Genomic DNA, 9,617 nt, shown 5'->3' with positions numbered 1-9,617 from the left:
ATAGGCGTGCAGGCGGTCTGCGGGAACGTCGCAGAATGGCGAGGGTTCCTTGAGGATCTCCCTCATCGCCTTGGGACGGTTGGATCGGTACAGGCGCTGGAGGCGGGTGGCGGCTACCGTGTCGGTCTGGCGATCGTCTCTTCTGTTGTCTATGGCGGGGTTGGCGTCGGGTCTCGGTGCTGGGGGTCTGCGTCGGGGATGCTGCGTACAGGTCGGGGCTCGTTCGTTGGGCACGAGTCCCTCTGCTAGCTCCTCCGTGAATCTTTTGACCACGTCTTCTAGGTCGTGAAAGGAGTTTGTGTCTGTTAATTCCTCTATCCAGAGGAGCTGCCAGGCGGTGGCCGTGCGTTCTCGGTTGCCCCTCACCCGCTCGCTGTCCGGTTGTGCAGTCTTGGGTATGGTGGGTGAGGTGGCGGGGGCCCGGTGTTCCCCTGGGTCAGGAGTCGGAGAGGTGTGTGCGGTGGTGCGGCGCTGCTCTGGAGCGTCCAGAGCAGAGCGCGGGTCATCGCGGCGTGCGGTGGGTCTGTGGTCTGGAGCAGGAGGCGGGCAAGCGGTGTCGGCGGCAGGTCCTGTACTGGATCTGGGTGCGCCGTGGCGACTACTGGGGGTGGCAGGAGGGCGACTGCTGGTGACGTCTCTCCCACGAGCCGGGCTGGGTCTTTCCCTCTGGCCGGGTTGGCACCTGGTGTTGTTGTCTCGTGAGGGAGGGCAGTAGGGCTGGAACCGCGGAGGGGCGCTGGTTCGTCTCTCCGCCACGTTGCGTCTCACGCCTCGGACGTATTCCCGGACCGTCTGGGACAGGTTGGCGAGGCTGACGGAGGCTGCGGTTCGCTCGTGGGGCTGCAGAAGGGTGGGAATTCTGGAGGGCCTAGGGGGCCTGCCGCTAACGGCGGTACTGCGGCTAGAGGAGGACCCGTGGCTGTTTGGAACTTGGGGGATAACGGGCTCCTGGCTTGGAGTGGCAGGCGTGGTTGGTGGAGGCGAGGTCACAGCTAAGCGGTCCGGGGAGGGTCCTTGGTCTGGCGGTGAGCTGGCAGGTGTTCCCCTAGGGAGGGTGGGGCACCGTGTCTGGTGGACCTTACACCCCGCTAAGGCTAGGAAGGGCTTGGCACAGTGGGCACAGGGGAAGCCCACCTTCTTTTTGTGCACTTGCTTGATGTGCTGGCGCAGAGAGGTGGTGGTCGTGAGCCCCTTGTAGGTGGAGCAGCATGGGCAGGCGGGGCGATTATTAGGGATCGGGAACTCGGTGAGCGCGAGCCCCTGGAACTCGTCGCTGGGTGGGGGGATACGGGGTTCCCGCCTCGGGCGAGTACGGGGAGGCAGGGGTTCAGGAACATATGAGTGGGAGGATGCCGAGTCGTCACTAGCGGTCCAGATGGGGGAGGGGGAGTCACTGGATCAGCGGTCCGAGAGCAGGGATATGGGAATTGCTTGCTGCCGGCAAGTTCTAATCGGCCTAAAGCCGGCAGCCCTTGTGATTGGTGTCGGGGTGTGGGGCGGTGGGGTCCCCGTGCTATGTCTGCGGGGTTCCCTGGGGTCGGTAGCGCTCTCTGGGCTGGAGGTACTCCCCGAGAGATTGGCCCTAGCGGCGTCGGCGTACGAGACGACGGCAGTGGCAGCCATGCTCGGAGTGGTAGCCGTGCGGGCAGGAGCGGGAGCGTGGGTTGGGGATGGCTGGGCGCTCTGGGCCACCCGGGGAGATTGTTCCGGGCTGGTGGTGCCTGGGTCAGAGCGTAGGGGGGAGGTATTGGTGCTCAAGGGAGACTGGGGCTGTAGTCCTAAGAAGGCAGAGGTAGAGACTGGAGACGGAGGGGGCCACAAGGATGACCACACCTCCAGGGCCTCAGGCAGGATGGGGCTGGCAGTGTTGGGCCAGCAGACTAAGTCCCAAGTCAGGGGTGGGGAAGGAATTCCAGGTAGCAGCGTTTGGGGGGGGCTCAGCAGGGCGATCTCCTCCTGGTGCGGGGTCCAGACACGGTTAAGTCATTCGGTGTCCCCTCCAATAGGGGACACCCCGGACCCAGCAAAGCAGGGGGCAGAGTTGCTGTCTAAGTCTAGGGGGAGCACCCAGTCGAGAGCGGAGGAAGGGAGGGAGGAAAGGACCATGGGTGGCATGGCGGCAGGGCCACACCGGGTTGGACTGGAACTGGAGCCGGATACGGAGCGCGGGTCGTCATCTGGAATCCGCAGGGGCTGGAACGACGGTAGCGAGTCTCCGGCCTCGGGGTGTTGGACCTCATACGGCTCTCGGGGGGGCCTTCTGGCATCTGGTGGTGTCCGGGCTCTAGGCAGGTCGCTGGGCATCAGGCCTGGCGGGTGCCGTCTGGTTCCCATCCGGACGGCACCTATGGGCGGCAAAAAGGGGTCCCGAGCAGGGCCAGAGGGTAAGGAGGTTAGTAGCAGTTCAAGGACTAGGGACAGAGGCAGGCCTCGGGCAGGTCCAGGGCCTAGGGAGCAGGGCGAGAGCAGGTTAGGATGAAGCGTGGGGGATACGAGCAGGGGCAGGTCCGGGAGCAGGCCTGGCAGGGTGTACTGGAGGTGTTAGGGGGGCCAGGTGGTTAGATGGCGCCGTACTGGCGGTGACCGGTGATGTGCTCCGTATAAATGTCCCTGGACCACCTGATGGCGTCGGACACCATCAGCCTGCGCATCAGACCGGCGTAACGACGACCGATCTCTCAGGTCTCCAGCACCGTGTCGTTCGACGGGTCCCAGGTGCCCAGAGCTCTCACCAGCAGGGCATGGACCGCCACCGAGTAGCCTCGGGACTGCAGGTTGTCGGCCAACTGTGCGTATTTATGTAGTTTCTTTTCCCGGGCGACATGGAAGGCGGCCAGGCGGTTTTCGAAGGGCACCGTCACATCGATCAGGAGGATTTTTTTGGACTGTTCGTCTGTGACCATGATGTCTGGTCACAGGTGGCTATTGGTTCCCGGGATAGGGGAGTCCACAGCTACAGCTCCGAGGGCTGGCGGGAGAGCCTTCACGAGGCAGTTCTGAATGGCGTCGTGACGCCGCCGCCAGGCCTCCGAATGTGTCGTGCAGCCGCAAAGCACGTGGGGTAGTGTTTCCAGGGGGTATCCGCACCGTCTGCACCTCGTGTCCATGGTGCCGTGGCGGATGGCGCCGTTCAGGGGGACGCAGTTGAGGCGGGCTCTATGAATGAAGCGCCAGTCAGCGAAACGGGTGAAGTTGCCAGCCCGGAGGAAGTGGTTGCTGGCTTCTTGCTTGCTGGTCACTTCGAACACCTTACCCTGGTCCGGTCTTTTAGCCAGGGCATCTGTATAGTGGCGGCGGATGGTCCCTTTCAGGAGCCTCTCCAGCAGAGCCCTGGCCGCGGGGGTGACGGTGGTGTGGCCTTGTGCGGTGATGCGGGGGAGCACGACGCTAAGCTCCGTATGGGCCTCGCTCCAGACCCAGCGGCAGCCAATTCGTTTTCCCAGACGGCGGGTGGCGTTGCGGGCCCGGGACCATAGGGAGGAGAGGTCACCGCCGTCCCTCCTGAAGTCCCTCTGGAGGGAACCGCTGAGGTAGGTGGCGATATCTGCAGCGGTGGGGTCCCTGGCAATCCTCCTCCTCACTACACCGCGCAGGGCGTTTTCTGCGATGGTGCGCACTCTCACATCCGGGCAGGTCAGGAGGCGGAAGGCGTGGGTAATGGAGGCCACGTCGCAGAGGTCCCCAAGCGCGGAACATTGGTGCCTCCCTGTCTGTGGGGGATGTAGACAATGTCCGTGCAGGCCCTCTGAGGCAGGTAGAGCCACTTCCGGATAAGGACTCTAATTGCGCTGTCAGCTTTGTTCAGGGGGACCTTGGCGACGGCGGAGCCTCTCAGGGTGAAGGAGATGCGAGGGATCAGGAAGGTGTTAACCGCGTCTATTTTCTGCCAGGGCGCGAGCAGAGATTGATCGAGCAGCTCTGCATCCCTCAGGATTTTGTGGAGGGTTTCCGTCGGAGTGGTCTCGACCCGTATTCCCGTCGGGGTGCCCAGGTGTTGGCCCTCTTGGAGGCAGGCCATGGGCTGTCCTTGAATAGAGAAGGTGGTTGGCCTTGTGAGGGTTCTTAAACTGCCGTCGACGTGGAGGGAGGCGCATTACCGGGAATTAAAGCGAAGGCCTATCCAGTCGGCGGCCCGGCCGGCGACTTGGAGCATCCGCTGCAACCCCTCCGCGCTGTCGGCGATCAGGACCAGGTCGTCGGCGTACGCCAGGACGTCGACCCTCATGCCGTGCAGGTCCAGACCGTCCGGGCCCCGAGAGATGGCACGCAGGATGGGTTCCATGGCCAGTTTAAAAATGATGGGGCTGAGGGGGCAGCCCTGTTTCACGCCACGGTGGATGTTGACGGGCGCGGTTTCTCCGGTGGTGGCACGGATTGTGGTGGTGCAATCTGCGTATAGATCCTGGAGGACGTGGAGGAAGGCGTCCGGGGCCCCAAAGTCCGTCAGGGTGTCTGCGATGTGTTGGTGGGGGACGGAACCGAAGGCGTTGGTGGGGGACGCAACACTTGATCTTAGCCAAAAGGCCGAGAAGCGATGGCTTGCGTCGGCCCCCGACCGAGGTACCCCCTCGCCCACACGCGGTGCTGGCGGTGTTGGGCCAGCAAACTGAGTCCCTAGTCAAAGGAGGCGATGGTACCTCGGGTAGCAGTGTTCGGGGGGGGCTCAGCAGGGCGATCTCCAAACCTGGTGCGGGGTTCAGTCATGTGGTGTCCCCTCCAATAGGGGTCACCCTGGACCCAGCGAAGCAGGGGGCAGAGTCGCTGTTCATGTCTAAGGGTAGCGCCCAGTGGAAAACGGAGGATGGGTGGGAGGAGAAGTCCATGGGAGGCATAGCTGCAGAGTCACATTGGGTCGGGCTGGGGCCATAGCTGGCTACGGGATGTAGGTCGGCATCTGGAACCGGCGGGGGCTGGAACGACGTCAGCGAGTCTCCAGCATCAGTCAGTTCTCGGGGGGGGGGGGGGGGGGAGGCCCTCTGGCATCCGGGCTCCAGGTGGGTCTCTGGGCATCAGGCCTGGCGGGTGCCATCTGGTTCCCATCCGGAGAGTCCTCCACAGGATACAATCGGAGGAGCTGGAGTCCCTGGAGGAGCCTGAGGCGGCATTCTGGGGGATGATAGTGAGGGGGGAAGAAAAGGAGAGGAGAAGAGGTTTAGAAAGTGGGATAGGTTGTATTCTATTAGGGTGTGGGGTAGATAGGTAAGTAGTTAGGCAGGCAATAGCTAACAAGGGGACAACAGCAACCCACGCAAAAGCAAAGCAGAAGGGAGAGAAATTACTAGGTACGTAAATAGGTGTGTATAGTTTAAAGAAGTGGAAGCCACAGGAAGCCTGAGGAATGTGGGAAAGGGGGCTGGTTAGGGGTTAGTATTTGCAGTAGCAGGAACAACAGTAGCTAGATCCCAGTAGGAGCGCAGCCGACCCAGAGGGTAAACCAACAACACCACTGACCAGAGCGAGAACAGAGCGGTAATGGCAGGAGATAGAGGGAAGAGAAATGATTTAGGAGACGAGAGAAAAGCAGCAATAGCAATAGTAATAATAGTAGTTAAATTATATTGTATTAGGTTGGGATTAGGCAGGAAGTAATGTTGATGAAGGAACAATGGCAACGTACACACAAACAGAATGGGGGGGGGGATTGTTAAGTAGCAACCAAAGTAAGCCTGGGAGCTCTGGAGAGGGGGGACTTGTTAGAGGCTACAGCCTAGGACAGCAGCAGCAACAGCTAGAGTAAAGGAAAGTGATAGTGATGGGGGGTGGGAATGATTTGAGATAGTGGTAAGGTGATAGGAGGAGCAGCAGCAATAGTAGTTTATTATAGTATATTAGTATGGAGGGTAGGTGGGGAGTGATGTCTGGTGGAGAGACAACCACAACACACACACACAATATAACAGCAACAGCAACAACAACAACAAAAAAACCAGGGGGGGCGGTGGTAGTTACTTAAGGTGGGGAGGAGAGTAGAGACAGGTCCCAGAGAGGGGGGGGGAGCCTTCTTGGACTAAAGGGCCGGGGGGCAGAGCCGCACGATGGCCAAGCCACACAGGAAGGCAGACCCAAACTGAAACAGAAAGAGCTGCCTATCTAGAGACAGAGACTGCACTCAAAAGTGAAAGCGGAGGTGCAGGTAGAGGGAAAGTGGAAGAGGAAGCAGCTGTGTGACAGCTTTGGATTTGAGAGAGGGAACAACAGGGGGAAGAGCAGTTGTAGGGGGGGGGAAGTTGCTTATTAGTAAGGTTGGGGAAGGAGAGAGCTTTAGCCACGTGCTAATGGCCGGATAGAAGGGGGGAGTGGCCGGGGGGGGGGGGGTGTCAATCAGCTGGGGAGTAGGTGGTGAGGTGAGTTAGTGAGAAAGGGGAGTGGGTTGAATAGGGAGCAGCTTTGGGGCGGCTGACAGACCGAGGAAAGGAGCTACAGAGGCAGGTATGGGGGGGGGGGGGGAAATGTGTCACCAGAAGGCTCCCTTTTCCCAGCGAGAAGCGAGAGGGAGGGAGAGAAAAGGGACGGAGAGGAGAAGAAATTAGTAAGAGGGGGGCAGAGACAGAGGCTAGGGTAGACCTTTGAGGAAAAAGTCTCAGTAAGCTGGGGGAATTTGTGAAGGAAGACTTGATAGGGACTATAGCATCATCATCAACAACAGTAAATGATACAGAGCACAACCCCAATAGTCAGCTTAAAGAACCACGGTAACAACAGCAGATGGCAATTATGGTAAACGACACCGGTGATAAATAGCAGCACAAACCACAACTGAATCAGAACCGACAATAGTTAATTCCGAGGGGGGACCAGCTGTGCAGAGGGCCGGTTTTACAGAGGGAGACCGCAGGGAAGGGAGCCGCTGCACCGGTGTCACGTTACTGGAAGTTGAGGGAAGCAGCCAGATGATGGCTGCACCCATAGGTGGGGGTGCTGGCCCCAACAATGGTATAAAAGGGGGCCATGTGGGGTATTGAATGGGAGCTTATTGTTTGCTGATCCTGTGTACGCTATTTATGTGAGTGTATAATGTTTGTGTGTATAGGTATGTCGAAGCAAACGCCTCACTCAGTTTACGCGGCTAAACAGGCAGTTTTATTGGCCAATAAAAGCAAAGTGAGCCAAACGTGGTCACAGCAAAGCCGGGCCCAGTAAGGCTACTTAATACAATCAATCCTAGTATCTTTATACCCTTAACCAAACAGTCTGACGTCAGGGCATCCAATTACAGAAATAATCAATTAGACTAGGAAAAACAAAGCCTTATCAACATGATGGCAGACAGGTACGAGGGAGTACCTCTCCTCTCTGAACCAGCCCAATTAACACATTCTAATAGCACATCTGTCTTGGCCTGGCGCATGGGGTGATAGAAAGTTCACTCTGGCCTACGTGCAAAGACAAAAAGCTGAAATGGTTTCTGTTATACAAGATGGCTTCTAGCTAAACAAACTAGCTTCAACAGGTAGGAATCTAATCTGTGTGAAAGCTGAATATTTCTCTGAATATGGTTGAGCAGTGCTATGGACAGGCTGATTAGTGAGGGGGAATCTCGCTCCCCTGGGGTACAGAGCCCCCAGAAGGGTTCGAGGCCGGAAGTCAAATCAAATCAGTGAGGCAGGAGAGAAACCTAGAAGGAAAAACTTTATTATGCATGCATGCAGGCTGACAGCAGAGCAATAGCAGTCAGCCCCGAGAGACAGTTTCAGGGATTCTTTATACAGTATGTTCAGACAGTAATTGTTGATTGTTTTTCTTTAACATATCAAAGTCTCAGCAGAAGTACTCAGAGATGTTTATGTTCACACCAGGAGTGCTAGAAGTAAGTTTTACAGTACACAAAGCCACATGAGAACTTGCGTGGAGAAGTCTACAAGGCAAACTGTGACAAAGATAAAGGTTTACATGACAAATTGTGACAGACTAGGAGTATCCATGAACTTGAGATAGGCATTGTAAGGGTCTTGATTAGAGTTAATTTGATTTCACTCTGATACAGGGAGAGAGGTCTGGAAAACTTTTAACCCTTACAGCAGTTTTCTTTTAGAGAGTTTTGATTTCCTGCACAGTCCCCCCTTTAGACACAATTGGAGTTATTTGATTTTTCCCCACATTAGCGAGGCCCTGTGGGAAAATGGAACTCCCTGGGCCAAGGACACACCTAAAGCATGAGGGCGGAGACCTAAGAGCTGCCAGCAGAGAGAGGTTGAAGGCCAGATGACTGGCTGCATACAAGAAGAGGCCAGGAAGGAGGTATAAAGAGGCTATGTGGTCGATGCCATTTGGTTCTCAGCTCAGCACTTCATCCCAGAGGCAGCACTGCAGGGATCGAAGAGCCCGGAAGACCTGTGAACCCATCCTGATGCTACGATGTGCAACAAGAACGTTTAAACCAGCAACTGTAACATCTCTGCTAGAGCCTGCATCGAGGACTGGGAGATTCGGTGCATGTAACGTACTATTCTTTAACAACCTTACTCTCATGCTTTTCTTTCTTGTGATAATAAACCTTTAGATATAGATTCTAAAGGATTGGCCCAGCGTGATTTGTGGGTAAGATCCAGAGGGTAAATTGACCAGGGATCTGTGGCTGGTTTCTTGGAACCGGACAGGACTTGTTCGGGGTAGGTGGGATTGGGTGCTAGGATCCCCCCCGTGTATAGGCCTGGGGCCATCTGGGGCACAGATATTGCTGGAGTGTCGGAGGGGTTTTGCTCATGAGGCTTCAGGCAGGCTGCTGAAGCGCTCTGTGGTACTGGTTTGTGGCCTGGTTGGAGAGGTCACCAGTCTGGGGACTGTAAGTAGCCCCGAGGTTGAGCAATTCGCCCTGAGCGGATGCCCTCAGCTGTGCCCAGACACAGCCTGGTCTGTCACAACCGGGCAGGGGGGTTGCCTGGCAACTGAGGCAGGGGAGGGCGGGCGGCTAGTCACGTGGTAATGGAGGAAAGAACAAAGCCCCCGGGGGAGGAACGGAGCAGGGGCTTAATCAGCCACCTGGGTGTGAAGGACCCACAGCCAGGGGGAGGGGAGGGCAGGCGAGACAGTCGGGGGAAAGTCTGGGAGGGGGATCAGAGGGAGGACCCCAGGGGGGATGCAACACAGGGACTAGGGGTGGGAGTGGAACCGCAATCGGCCAGGGGAGCGGAGCCCTGCAGCCCAGAGGAAAGTGGGAGCTGGTCCGGTCAACAGGGAGGGAGGGAGGGGATCAATAAAGAGTGGGGAGTTAGATAAAGGGTCGGGGGAGGGAATTAATCAGAGATAGAGTGCAGGGGGATTAATCAGAGATAGGGGGCAAAGTCAGAGGAAAATGAAAGAAAATCAGGACCGGGGGGGGGGGGGGGGGTTGTGTGGAGTAGACGAAAGAGAGAAAGGAAGAGAAATAGAAATAAATGAATAGGTAAATAAATAAAAAATAAGGATAATAATAAAAATAATAAAAAAAGACGGGGGAAATAAAATTAAAAAGTAAATAGAAGAATAAATAGAAAGCCAAGGGGGAACCGCAGGAAAAGGAGTCGCTGCACCGGGCAGGGGGGTTGCCTAGCAGGAGAGGCAGGGGAGAACAGGAGTCTGGTCACATGGTAATGGCCGCCGGGGGAAAGAAAAAGCCGCCCGCGGGAGGAACGGAGCAG

At 57.2% G+C, this 9,617-nt stretch overlaps 1 pseudogene; it reads right to left on the bottom strand.

The window, feature by feature from the left end:
* Positions 1-2,912: 2,912 nt before the first annotated feature.
* On the bottom strand, positions 2,913-4,340 carry LOC142825884 (uncharacterized protein T26G10.4-like; annotated as a pseudogene).
* Positions 4,341-9,617: the final 5,277 nt, after the last annotated feature.

Source organism: Pelodiscus sinensis, unplaced genomic scaffold (assembly GCF_049634645.1).
Source record: "Pelodiscus sinensis isolate JC-2024 unplaced genomic scaffold, ASM4963464v1 ctg138, whole genome shotgun sequence".
Lineage (NCBI taxonomy): Eukaryota > Metazoa > Chordata > Testudines > Trionychidae > Pelodiscus > Pelodiscus sinensis.
Note: the sequence above shows the minus strand (reverse complement) of the source record. Positions and strands in the feature narration are given on the sequence as shown.